This window comes from Hevea brasiliensis, chromosome 1 (assembly GCF_030052815.1).
Source record: "Hevea brasiliensis isolate MT/VB/25A 57/8 chromosome 1, ASM3005281v1, whole genome shotgun sequence".
Taxonomy (NCBI): Eukaryota; Viridiplantae; Streptophyta; class Magnoliopsida; order Malpighiales; family Euphorbiaceae; genus Hevea; species Hevea brasiliensis.
Window position 1 is genome coordinate 43,158,243 of NC_079493.1, and position 14,395 is coordinate 43,172,637.

The following is a 14,395-nucleotide window of genomic DNA, read 5'->3' on the forward strand; positions in this document are numbered from 1 at the left end:
CTCATATTTTGTCACTATTCTGCCTCCTTGCTTCAGACTTAAGAACTCCTGTAGCTTCTGGTCCACATAGGCATCTGGGACATATTTTTGTCTGAATTCTCTGAGAAAGTCATCCCATGTCAGCACTGGGTGTTCTACCAAATTGTGGGGAATGGTTTTCCACCAGTCATATGCATCTCACTGTATAAGTGAGACTGAGTATTCAAACTTCAGCTCATAGGAGCAGTTCAGCTTCCTAAAAACTCTTTCTATCCTTTCCAACCATTGTTCTGCCTCTAGCAGATCCACTGTCCCCTTGAACTCAGTAGTCCCATACTTAATTAGCTTGTCGTACTGCCTAGTTGAAGGCTCTGGTTATACCACTGGTGTCTATAGTGGGACTTGAGTAGGCATGTTACCAGCCATCTGTTGGAACATCGCACCCATTTGCTGAGCAAATTGAGCAGGGAACTGTGGCACAGAGGGGACTGGTGCAGCTGATCCACTCACATTGTGAAGGGCTAAGGCATCCCCTTGTAGTTCAGCCTCTATTGATTGATAGACTGAACGGTCCCCTTCTTCCATAGTCAATTAGAGGATATTACACCTCCTAAACAATAACACAAGGAGATTTCCTCCTGTTAGTGCATATTTATAATGTAATGTACTATATGTATCAAACAATGACATTGAGCAGTTGTACTATGAAGAAAGAATATTCAAATTACAGGTGAAAATAGAATTTAAAAACTAGCTCTGATACCACTAAAACATGTCACACCCTATCCCTCCGTAAGGCATAACATGATTCCGTAGTATACCTAATGAATTACCAACTTCATCTACTGATAACCCATTAAATACATTACAAGGGATTTTAAAACTTTTCTTACTTCATTTTACAGTGGTGAGCATTATTGACAGGTGTTAAAAATTTTCTTTTACTGAAGTGAAACCAAATAACAAATTTAAAGCATTAATAATTTCTGTGAAAATTTTGGCAGAATGCCATCTGTATTTTGAATAAAATAGTTCTTCAAAAACCTATAAAAAGCACTTCCAATAAATTGTTCAATACAGTAAATTCCTCAATAATTGTCAACTCAATTCAATAACAACTTTTCAATGTTTCCAAAAACTGAGATAAGATAAATTTATCACAATACTTTTATAGGCTAAAATAGTTTACAATTTTAGTTTACAACTACTCAAGACCAAGTACAATATATACATACAGAGCACATACATTACAACAAAAACTACACAACATGGTATACTCGATATACTCGATGAAATCTCAAATTGTAGCTCAAGCAGCCTACTCTGCTGCTCTGTCCGTCTGTCTACTTGCGACAGCAATGAAAAAGCTATCATTGAGTAAAATTTACTTAGTGGTGCACAATAACAATTTAAAATGTTGTATATAAAACTTTTATTGACAATTTACAATTCAAACAATTCACAATTTTTCAAGGCTCATATAACACAAATTTAATCAAACAATTGAATAACACAGTGTTGCCAATCAATAACACAACTTAGGTCATGACACAAATATTTCCGAACATGCTGTGTTGTACACCATGACAAGGCACACTCACCCCACTAATCGAAATCAATGAGGGAGGAAGCTAGCTAAATAATGAGTACTCATCCACACTCACCTCAGACTGACAAGTCAAAAATGGAGGAGGAACATAGTAACATTGTCATACCAAGTGTGAATCAAAATAATTCCAAATCACAATATCTCATACAAACCATAAATCACATTTTATCTCAAAATTTCCATTTGCAAAGTAGGCAGCACAATAATTTCCAAATAATATTCCCAAAGCCAAAACAATCAAAAATTATTTATAACTCATTTGTCCAAATAAATTTTCTAGTAAAAGCAGTGAATATAAAAAGTATTATGCACAAACCTTTAATATATGCCTCTTGGCCCTAACTCAGTGTTCCTTATGCTTCTTAATATCCTTTTCAACTGAAACACACAATTTAAAGTGTTTCAGTGCTCAATGAATTTGTTTATAATAATAAAATTCAATATTTAAATTTTCTTGGTACTATTCCTTTCAATTCATTTCATTAGCCAACCTATAATGTTGACCCTTGATGCATTCTAAGTGAGTCAATTCTAATGTTACCAATATGTCACAATTTTTAGCCCTTTAGTGTTGGTATATGTTACCAAATTCATTTCTAAGTGTATTGCATTTTATTGCAATTTACCGGATTTTAGTGTACTTTTTTGACCTAGCCGGACGACCTAGTTCCCTCGGTTTCTGGGTTTTGGTCCAAACTACAAACTTGTAGGTCTATGTCTTATTGCACACGGGGAAAAATTTCAGGTCATTCTAAGTTGTGTAGGCCAAGACATGGTCAATTTACCAATGCTGGACAGAATGCATTAAAATGGTAGGCTTAGGTCATTTTTAGGTCACTTTTGGTTCGGCCAGTTTTGGTATGTGAACTTGTGCAAGCTATTTGGCTTGGTTCTGGCCATTTCTGAGCTTTGGTGTATTCATAGGAATTGTAGATCTATGTCTAACTATTTATGATAAAAATTTCAGGTTATTTGGATCTGTTTTGAGTAAGTTATGGTCAAAACACTAACTGCCACTCAAATGGTCAATTTTCAGGCTTTCAAGTCACTAATCCGGATTTGGTCATTTTTCAAGTCACCTTCTAGGCAGAATTTAGATAAGCTTCCTTCATAAAAGTTGGCACATTTTGTGCCTAGTTTCACCTCCAATTGGTCTCATACCAATTGGAGTCACGCACTTATGGTTCTAAGCTAAAACATACACTGCCCTACTACACATCCTTCATCCCTTACCAATTACACATCCTATACTTACCAAGTTAACTCTTTTATGCCAATTCTGGTTTGTACTATACCATTAACACACTTTAAAACACATTTTGGTCATTTTGGACAGCTTGTAACCATTTTCAATATACACACTATAACTTAGAATTTTCCAAAGTCCATTTACACAATTTAACCACATGAACATACCCCATTTACATGTCCAAATCCAAACAATTTTTCACATACACATGCTGCCACTATAAGGAACATAATTCAACAATATTTCATGAACTTAAACACTTCAATCTTCTTCATAAGGCTGCCACAAGTTTACACGTACCCATCAACTTCTATTTTCACTTTTCAAGCTTACAAATCAAACTTTACACATGGAATTCAACTTTAATATAATTAAACATTTAAATCAACATTCAAACAACCATTTACATGCAAGGACAAGCTGTTCATGGTGAGGTTTCATGGCTGCCAAAATGGCTCAACTCTAACAATTCATCAAACATCAAAATTTCTTCCATAAATCAACTCCCTACAACATCCACTCAAAGTTTAATGAAACAAGAATGGAAAATACTCACTTACCACTTTTAAAGCTTGATCAAAACCTCACTAAACTTCATAAAATTGCTATCAAACTCATCCTTGAAAGTTGAGGAATAACTTTAATGAAGGAGCCTAGTGGAAATGGTGGCTTAAGGTTGGTTGCATGAAGCTCCCTCACATTTGGCCATGGAGGTTTTCTCTCAAGTTGGTTTCGGCTGTTTGTCCCAAGGTTGAAGATGACAGACTTTTCTATCCAAAGGCTGATTAAAAGTCCACTTAGGTGATGTTAGTGGAGCACTAATGAAGTTACAATATTTGTTTAATCAAAAGTTTCATAATTCCAACATTTAGCCTCATTTCTTTTACTATTTAAATTATGTACCACATTTTAATTTTTCATGACATTTCCAATGTGTAATATCATTTATTTTTAATGGACATTTAGGTCAAAAGGCAACTCGACATGTCAAATGACCACAATGCCCCTATTCAAGTTGCATTCCCAAATTTTCGGTAACATTGAGTTTTATCATTTTCTCGATTTCTCATTTTTCTTTGTACTAATTAATTAATTTTTCTTTAATATTTCTAGTGAAATTTATGCTTCAATAAGTCTTTAATTATGTCTCGAAACTAAATTCTGAGGAATTCCTGCAGTTCTGGGGTCAGCTATTGCCTGCGCCTTAACTTCCCTGTGCGGTCACCCATCGCTGCGGTGTTGGCTCGTTTAACTTAGTTTCATTTCATTGCTATTATTTTTCCTTTGTTTTTCTTGTATTTTCTTTTCTTGTATTTCATTATTTTATGTCTCCTCACTAACATTTAAATGTAGTTCTAGGCATCCTAACTGTCCGGACAGACACTAGTCACCGGAACAGTAAAACGCACTACCGAACATAGGGGTGTTACATATACTCGATATACCGGGTAAAATTCCAAAAGTGTAGCACAAGCAGCCTACTCTGCTGCTTTATCTGTCTGCCTACCTACGACAGCAATGAAAAAGTTATCGTTAAGTAAAATTTACTCAGTGGTGCACAATAACAATTTAAAATGCGGCATATAAAACTTTTATTGATAATTTACAATTCAAATAATTCACAATTTCATGTAACAATTTTCAAAGCTCATATAATACAAATTTGATCAAACAATTAAATAACACAGTGTTGCCAATCAATAACACAACTTAGGCCATGACACAAATTTTTCTGATCATGCCATGTTGTACACCATGACAAGGCATACTCATTCCACTAATCGAAACCAATGAAAGAGGTGGCTAGCTAGATAATGAATATTCATCCATACTCACCTCAGACTGACAAGTCAAAGAGGGAGGAATATAGTCATACTCACCCCATAAATGGAGGAGGAACATAGTAATATTGCCATGCCAAGTGTGAATCAAAACAATGCCAAATCACAATATTTAAATATTTCATTCAAACCACAAATCACATTTTATCTCAAAATTTCAATTTTCAAGGTAGGCAACACAATAGTTTCCAAATAAAATTCCCAAAGCCAAAACAATAAAAAATTATTCATAACTCATTTCTCCAAAAAAATTTTCTAGTAAAATCAGTGAATATAAAAAGTATTATGCACATACCTAATTTGAGTTGCCTTTAAGCTTTTACTCAATGTTCCTTATGCTTTTCAATATCCTTTTCAACTAGAACACAAAATTTAAAGTGTTTTAGTACTTAGTTAAATTGCTTCTAACAATAAAATCTAATATCTAAATTTTCTTGGTACTATTCCCTTCAATTCATTTCATTAGCCAACCTATAATGTTGACCTATAATATACACTAGGTGAATTAATTTTAATATTCTCAATTTGTCACATTTTATAGTCTCTAAGTGTTGGTATATATTACCAATTTCATTTCAAAGCTTATTGCATTTTTTTGCCATTTTCTAGATTTTATATGCTAGATTGCTCTAGCTATGTCTTGTTTCCCTTAGTTTTTAGGTTCTGGTCAAAAGAGAAAAATTATAGATTTATGTCTTAGTGACATTTTGGCACTAATTTCATGTCATTTGGAGTTCTCTGGACCAAGTTTTGGTTATTTTACTATTGCTGGTCAAATTGCCTTTTTATTGTGATTTTAGGTCATTTTTAGGTCATTTCCGATTCTGGCAGGTTTTATACCTGAAATTATGCAGGCATTTTGACTTATTTATGGCCATTTCTGAGTTTGGTGATCTCTACCAAAGATGTAGCCCTATGTCTAAGCTTTCCAACGGTATAAATTTCAGGTCATTTGGACCTGTTTTGAGTGAGTTATGGCAAAAAAACTGACTATTGTTCAAATGGTCAATTGCTGGGTTACCAAGTTTGCAATATCGGATTTAGGTATTCTTTTAGGTCACTTATAGATAGAATTTAGGTATGCTCCCAACATGAAAGTTGGCACATTTTGTGCCTATTTTTTCCTCCAACTAGCCTCATACCAATTTGGGTCACACATTTAGGGTTATAAGCTAAATTGCATACTGCCCCAATTAACCACACTTTGCATTAAAATTTTACATTTCTAATGAATACCATACACATTGTATCTAGGTCAATTGTCCAACAATACTTCAATACCACTAATATCCAACCAGAATATACTAAATTAAGTGTCCATCAATTTAATTAATTTCCAAATACCAATTCAACTCAAGTAAGTCTCCATCACATTCAATTAATCAAATCCATATCTAACAACAATTCAATTGCTCAAACCCAATCCAACTAACCAAGATCAATAACATACAGCCCATTGTTTTTAAATCAACATTAAATATACATGAAATTAAGGTCTTCATAAGCATATCAAGGCTGTCCAAATTTACACATATACATCAAGCTTCCAATTTCAATTCACAAACTCACAATTCACGCTATACACATTGTAATCAACTCTTATATATTTAATCACTATTATTAACCTCCTTACCCATCAAATTCAAGTGGAAACAACTCAAACTTCTTCAATATCCATGGCTACTGAAAATGGAACACCTCCCTAGCTCATTAATTCTTCCAATTTCTTCCATAAATCAACTCCTCTCAACACTAACACAAACTTTAACAAAGAAATGAAAGAAAATTGGACATGTACCTCAAGTGGAACTTGTCAAACCTCTTCAAATCTCTCCCTTTTTGCTCCCAAAATGCTGCCCAAGGTGTGTACTCCAACTTTAGTGAAGACTCTTGCAAGAAATTATTGCTTGATCATGGAAGCATGGAGCTTGAAGCTTGGATGGCAAAGGAGTTTCTTTGGAGAATTGATTTCGGCTGAATGTTGAGAGGTTTAATATGATGACATTTTCTATCCCAAATGGCTTATATAGGTCCCTTAATTTGAAGTTAGTGGAGCACTAAACGTACGTAATGAATTAATTAATCCAAAAGTTTCTTAATTTGTAATTATGCCACAATTCTTCCTGTCACACCCTATCCCTCTGTAAGGCATAACATGATCCCGTAGTATACCTAATGAATTACCAACTCCGTCTCCTGATAACCCATTAAATATACTATAAGGGATTTTAAAAACTTTTCTTACTTCTTTTACAGTGGTGAGCACTATTTACAGGTGCTAAAAACCTTTTTGAACTGAAGTGATAGAACAAACACATTTGAATTATTTGGAATTTCTGTAGAAATTTTGGCAGAGTGCCATCTGTATTTTGGATAAAATTGTTAGTAGTATGCCCTAGAGCATATCATTTAGTATGTATCTTGTATATATTTTTATTAATAAAAGGCATTTCCACTTTTCCGTTTACATAATATATTTATGTGTAATAGAAAAGGTCCATTGATATTTTGTTAGAAATATTATTCTTAAGTTGTTAAGAATATGAGTGACAATATTTCTAGCACAAAGTATCATAAATAGGTTCACAATCGAGGATACTTCATAATAAGGACATGACTTATCCAGAAAGATTGTATTCATGTTTGTTCCCAAGTTATTTATATGAGATATAAATAAGATAGAATGGTGAGTCTCATGCCATATGATAAACATGATAGGCACTTATAAATGATAAGTAGGCCGAACCAGTGACACTTATGACAAGCACATGGAGTTTACTCTTGTCAATGTTTTGTCATAAATCATATCAGTGCATATAATCTTTAGACCTGAGGTAGCACAGTTATCTTGTATATAGGTAGTTTGAGTTTGATACTGCTTTCATACTTGTACTGTGTATGGGTATATGGGCATGTGTTGGCTCCTACTAGTTATGTATGCAGGTAGGTGTTGATCAAGATGGAATCTGTTCCTCTAAGTAAATAGAGATAAAATCCTATGTTCATTTAATTGTTCTTGATGTTTCAAGTTCTGGCAGACAGATAGATTTATTGAGAAAGAGTTTCTGATGAGAAAATCTTTTTAATCAAGAACTGGAATTAAGAGAGAACATAATATTCATAGCAAATGGAGTTTGACATAAACCATGACTCCAGCTTGAGTTGGGATTTTGTAACAGAGAGATTCTAGTGCATGGTAACATATGATTATAGGTTCATTTAAGGTAAACCTTATTACTAATTGGGTGGCCATGGCATGCTATTCTAGGTGTTAACCATGATCTATGAGGTTCATAAAATGATTTAGAGAAATCATTTATGGTAAGAAAGAGTTCTGATGATATTAAGAGTTGATATCATGTCTCATTGCCAATTAGTGATGAGCCTAGTAAGTCACATACATACACAAGTTATCACCTATTTAAATATGATTTAATTAATTAATTAAAGAGTTTAATTGATTAATTAAATAGGTTTGGTTTGCAATTAGATTGCAAAGTCCCTAGCATGACTTGAAACCAAATCTAGATTATTGGATGTATAATATAAGTTAAATTTATATTTAAAGTGTTTAAATATGAATTTAATTAATGAGAAATTAATTAATAGAGATTAATTAATTAATTTATATTTGATATAAATTAATTAGAAGAAGAAAATAATTATTTTGGGTTAAGAACTCAAAATTAAGGCACAGGGGCATTTTGGTCATTTTGCAGTGTGACACGTGGCACCATGAGATGGTGACACATGGCATAACACATAAGCTTGCCAAATGTTTTTTAATCATGTAAGATGATTAAAATCAAGATTAAATATAGGTTTGACACTTGGCACAATGTGATTGGGTCACTTAAATCTAGACCTAATCAAAGGTTGACATGTGGCAAGGGTTTAATGTGTTAACCTAGCTATTTAAGTGTTGTTATGAGAAAATAAAATACAACCAGCAGCCACACTCCTTTGTCATGCCACTTTGAGGGTTTTTATCTCTTCTTCTTCATCTCTTATCAATTCAAAGAGATTAGCCATCAATCTCTTGAATTAAGAACACTAGAAATTGTTTCTAGTGTCCTGTTTGCATCTTTAATCTCTTAAAAGGCAGAACTTGATTTTCTAATTAATAGAAAAAGCTTTAGAAGCTATTCAAGGGCTGCCATAGGTGTTCTTGGTGTGGACAAGCTAGAGGGACAACATCTGGTGTCCTGAAGACGAATCTCAAAGGCGCAGACACGCTGCAGTGCATCAAGAGGTTAGTGTAATCGTTCTTGATTTAATCTAGGGTTCTAAAATTAATCTGATTAATTTTAAAATCTTAAATGGCAAATACAGATCCAAAAACATATTAAAAGAGTTTTAATATGTTGTTTATCATTGAAATCAAATAGATAAAAATAAATCTTGCATGATGCATGTGACCCTAGGTGAAAATTTTTGAATTCAATGGTATAAACTTGTGTTTTTCACGCTTCCGTTCCTTCAATTGGTATCAGAGCCACTATATTTGCCATTTAGATTGTTGATTATATGATTTAATTGTGTGTTTGATCATGAGATCAAATGTTCATTGCTGGTTGCAAAGCAAGTTGGCAGCATACTTGAAAAAACACCATCAATGGTGCGCATGGTTTGGCTTCCATGGGTGGTTTAAGGTTTGGCTTTTAATTCTGCAATTGTTGTATGATCTAAGGCCTATTCTTTGACTAATTAAAGTGTTTAATTAGTAGTTTTTATCACACAATTAAATTATGATTCAAATCAGAATTTTAAAAATTGTTTGAATGTGATTCAAATCTGAATTTTAAAAGTTGTTTGAATGTGATTCAAATCTGAATATTTAAAGTTGTTTGAATCATATTTAAATCTGATTTTTTAAAATTGATTGAATAAAATTCAGATCTGATTTTTTTAAAAATATTTGAATGTGATTCAAATCTGATTTTTTAAAAAATGTTTGAATTTGATTCAAATATGAATTTTTGAAGTTGTTTGAATGTGATTCAAATCTGAATTTTTAAATTTGTTTGAATGAGATTCAAATCTGAATTTTTAAATTTGTTTGAATGAGATTCAAATCTGAATTTTTAAATTTATTTGAATCATATTCAAATCTGGATTTTTAAGTTGAATATGAGATATTCAATTTAATTTAAGTATGTATGTTTTATTTAATTGTTAAATAGTGATATGCATGATGGATGATCATGGACTATAAAAGACCAATGTGATTGGATTTATTTCTTTTATGTTTCTTTGGGATTGTAAATTAATTAATTTATTTTAATTTATTTTGGGCATGTATTATTAAGTTTGTAATAATTTTTGGGCTGTAATTTCATTTATTTAAGTTCTTGTAAATTCGCCTTGGTATGCCAAGGATTACTATGTAATATTGGATTGCAAGAAGTTCAAGGAGGTCAAGAGCATTGGTGGGACCAGTGGGAGGAATTCAAGATCAAGTGTTGATTATGTACTCCTTCAGCAACTCTTGTAAAATGAATGAATGAAATGCACCTAGGAATGCCCTGATTCAATTCTTGGTGGCTCGAATTGAATCCCTTAGAAAGTCCATGATCATACCATATTTATCGCTTATCCATGAATGCATGAGATGTATGGGAATGTATGCAATTATATGATATATGCATGCTAAATGGATAATGTGCAAAGTGAGACCTTAATAGTAAATAGAATGACCATAAAATCTTCCAAACAAATGATTAAGTTGGAAATGCTATAATTAAAGTAATTATAACATAGGCCCTCCATTGGGGCAATTATTTTAAGAAATTTTAAATAGTTGCATAAGATGCAATTTATTTAAGAGATTTTCTTAAGAATAATTGTTAAGCATGAGATGTTGTAAATATGTAAATGGTTTAGTGGCCAATATTGGATGTACCTGAGGACATTAAAATTAGTTGCATAATTATTGGCTCAATGGGATCAACTTAACTAATGCAAGATAAGTCAATAATGGATGTACCTGAGATTTTGAGCATTAGGGGCTAGGTAAAGGATTGAACCTCACATGAGATGTGATGGGCAAAGAGTTGCTCACTTATAGTTTATTGTAATTCTAATAATGGATGTACCTGAGGATAATCAAAAGAATTATAAGAATTCAATCACCCACTAGAAATCCATCCAACTAGGATTTCCGTTTTCTACTTTGGAAGTGTAGGATTTGCTAAGTTAGTGGGAGGACCAATTTGATTAAAAGACCATAATCATTTTGGTTAATTACATGATACATTTACTAATTAATCTAGTTATTTTCTGCAGTTAATTTTATGATAAAAATGATCACAAAACAACCACCACCATCCAATATCCTTGCAAGCATACTTGATCACAATAGGTTGACAGGACCTAATCTACCTGATTGGCTAAGAAATTTGAAACTTGTCCTGAACCTTGAACATATAGGATATGTTCTAGATTCAAATGTTCCTGGTCCCTTACCTCCAGAGGCCACACAAGAAGAACATAAAACTCTGGATAAGTGGAAGGAGCATGATATGAGAGCTAAGTGTTACATGCTTGCTTCCATGAGTAATGAGTTACAGAAGCAACATGAGAACATGCAGAGTGCGAGTGAGATCCTCCTTCACCTACAAGAGTTGTATGGTGAGCACAGCAGGAATGCTAGGTATGAGATATCTAGGCAGCTGTTCCGCATGAGGATGTCTGAGTGACAGAATGTTGGGAATCATGTCCACAAGATGATTCGGCTGATTGAGCAGTTGGAATATCTAGACTTCAACATGGATTTCCAACTACAGACGGATTTGATCCTTCAGTCCCTTCCTGGGTCTTTTGGGAAATTTTGTGACAAATTTCCATATGACTCAACAGGAATGCACCTTAGCTGGTTTACTCAACATGCTGGTTATTGGCCAAAAGAATATGCCAGGCAATAAAGGAAAAGAGGTAGCTTTGGTTGCATCTTCTTCTGCTGGAAAGTCCAACAAGAAGAAGGGCAATAAGAAAAAGAAACCTCAGATTCCTGATCCTTCTAAGAAAATAGCTAAACAGAAAAGGAATACTAAAGCTGATGAAGGCAAAGGAAAGTGTTTCCACTGCCAACAGGAAAGTGTTTCCATTGCCAATAAGAAAGTATTTCCATTTCTAGTAAGAAAGTGTTTCCACTGGCCAGAGTATAGCAATCTAAATGAATACAATGCCATGGTGAAAACCAACTCAAGTTCAAAATATATTTGGCACTTAAAGTTACGTCATGTTGCAGAAGATAGGATTGCAAAATTAGAGAAAATGGGGATTCTATCCTCATTGGGCTCTGAGCCTACTCCAACTTGTGAATCTTGCCTTCAGGGTAAAATGACTAGTTCACCCTTTGTTGGACAATGGCTAAGAGCTGAAAATATTTTGGAGCTAATACATAGTGATGTATGTGGTCCATTTAAAGAAATGGCTAGAGGGGGTTTTCATTATTTTATTACCTTTACTGATGATAAATCAAGGTTTGGGTATTTGTATTTGATGAAATACAAACATGAATCTTTTGAAAAGTTTAAAGAATTTAAATCTGAAGTAGAAAATCAAAAAGGAAAGAGTATTAAAGCTCTTCGATCAGATCGTGGAGGTGAATATTTGAGTACTGAATTTGGTGAATACTTGAGAGAGCATGGCATTGTTTCTCAGCTGACTCCTCCAGGAACACCACAACTGAATGGTGTATCTGAAAGGAGAAATCGTACCCTATTGGATATGGTACGTAGTATGATGAGCTATACTGATATGCCAATCTCCTTTTGGGGATTTGCATTAGAATCAGCTTTGTATATTCTGAATAGGATTCCATCAAAATCAGTTTCTTCCACACCTTATGAGATATGGCATGGAAGAAAACCAAGTCTTAAGCATGTTAAGATTTGGGGTTGTCCAGCTTATATCAAAAAGCTGAACACTGATAAATTGGAGACCAGATCAGAAAAGGGTCGATTTGTTGGATATCCAAAAGATAGTTTTGGATATTATTTTTATTTGCCTACTTCACAAAAGGTTGTGATAAGTAGAGATGCCACATTTCTTGAACAACAGTTTGTTCAAGAAGGAGGCAAAGGAAGGCAAATAGAGTTAGAATTGGAGAATTCTGACCAACCAACATATCAGATGGATATAGATCCATCTAGTCAACCTATACCCGTTGATGAAACATCTACAGTTGTTCCTCGTAGAACAACCAGGGTATCTCACCCACCAGTGAGATATGGTTTTCTTCATGAAGAAGAACAAGAGTTGTCTACTCATGAAGAAGTAGATCATGGAGATGATCCACTTACCTATGAAGAAGCTATATCAGATATAGACTCTTCAAAATGGATTGATGCTATGAAATCCGAGATTGATTCCATGTATAAGAATCAAGTTTGGGATCTTGTTGACCCACCTGAAGGTATTGTACCTATAGGGAACAAATGGGTTTTCAAGAAGAAAATTGGTTCTGATGGAAAGGTAGAGACCTATAAGGCAAGGCTAGTAGCGAAAGGGTTTCGCCAAAGGCAAGGAATCCACTATGAGGAGACTTTCTCACCTGTTGCCATGCTTAAATCAATTAGGATTTTATTAGCAATAGCTGCATACTATGATTATGAGATTTGGCAAATGGATGTCAAAACAGCTTTTCTCAATGGATACATTGAAGAAAACATTTTCATGGAACAACCTAGGGGATTTGAATCCCTAGATGGTTCCAAGGTATGCAAGCTAAAGCGATCCATTTTATGGGTTGAAACAAGCTTCGAGGAGTTGGAACATCCGTTTTGATGAAGCCATTAAATCCTTTGGTTTTATCAAAAATGAGGATGAGCCATGTGTATATAAGAAGGTTAGTGTGATCTTTATCACTTTCCTTGTCTTATATGTGAATGACATACTATTGATGGGTAATGACACAGGTATGTTGACAACTATAAAAGTATGGTTGTCAAATACATTCTCCATGAAAGACTTAGGGGAGGCAACCTATATTCTTGGGATTCGCATCTATACAGATAGAGCGAAAAGAATAATTGGTTTATCCCAAAGTCTATACTTGGAAAAGGTGTTAAAGAGGTTTAACATGCTTGATTCCAAGAGAGGATTGTTACCAGTGAGACATGGTATCCATCTTTCTAAAGAGATGTCTCCAAAGACACCTGAAGAAAGAGATAAGATGGCCAGGATTCCATATGCTTCGGCTATAAGAAGTATAATGTATGCAATGTTGTGTACTAGGCCGGATATCGCATATGCTGTTAGTTTGACTAGCAGGTATCAATCCAATCCAGGTTTGGAACACTGGATAGATGTCAAGAATATTCTTAAGTACTTGAGAAGAATTAAGGATTTATTCTTGATTTATGGAGGTGGAGACTTGCAATTGGATGGTTATACTGATTCTGATTTTCAATCAGATATCGATGATAGAAAGTCTACCTCTGGATATGTGTTCATTCGTAATGGAGGTGCAGTCAGTTGGAAGAGTTCCAAACAGAGCACGACTGCAGATTCCACTACAGAGGCTGAGTATATTCTTGCATCGAGATCCGCAAAGGAAGGCTATTTGGATAAAGAAGTTCGTGACAAAACTTACAAAGAGTTCCTTCCATTGAGCAGCGGTTCCACTACCTTTGTGACAACAATGGAGCGATCATCTGAGCTAAGGAACTAAGGTCTCACCCAAAATCCAAACACATAGAAAGGCACTACCAC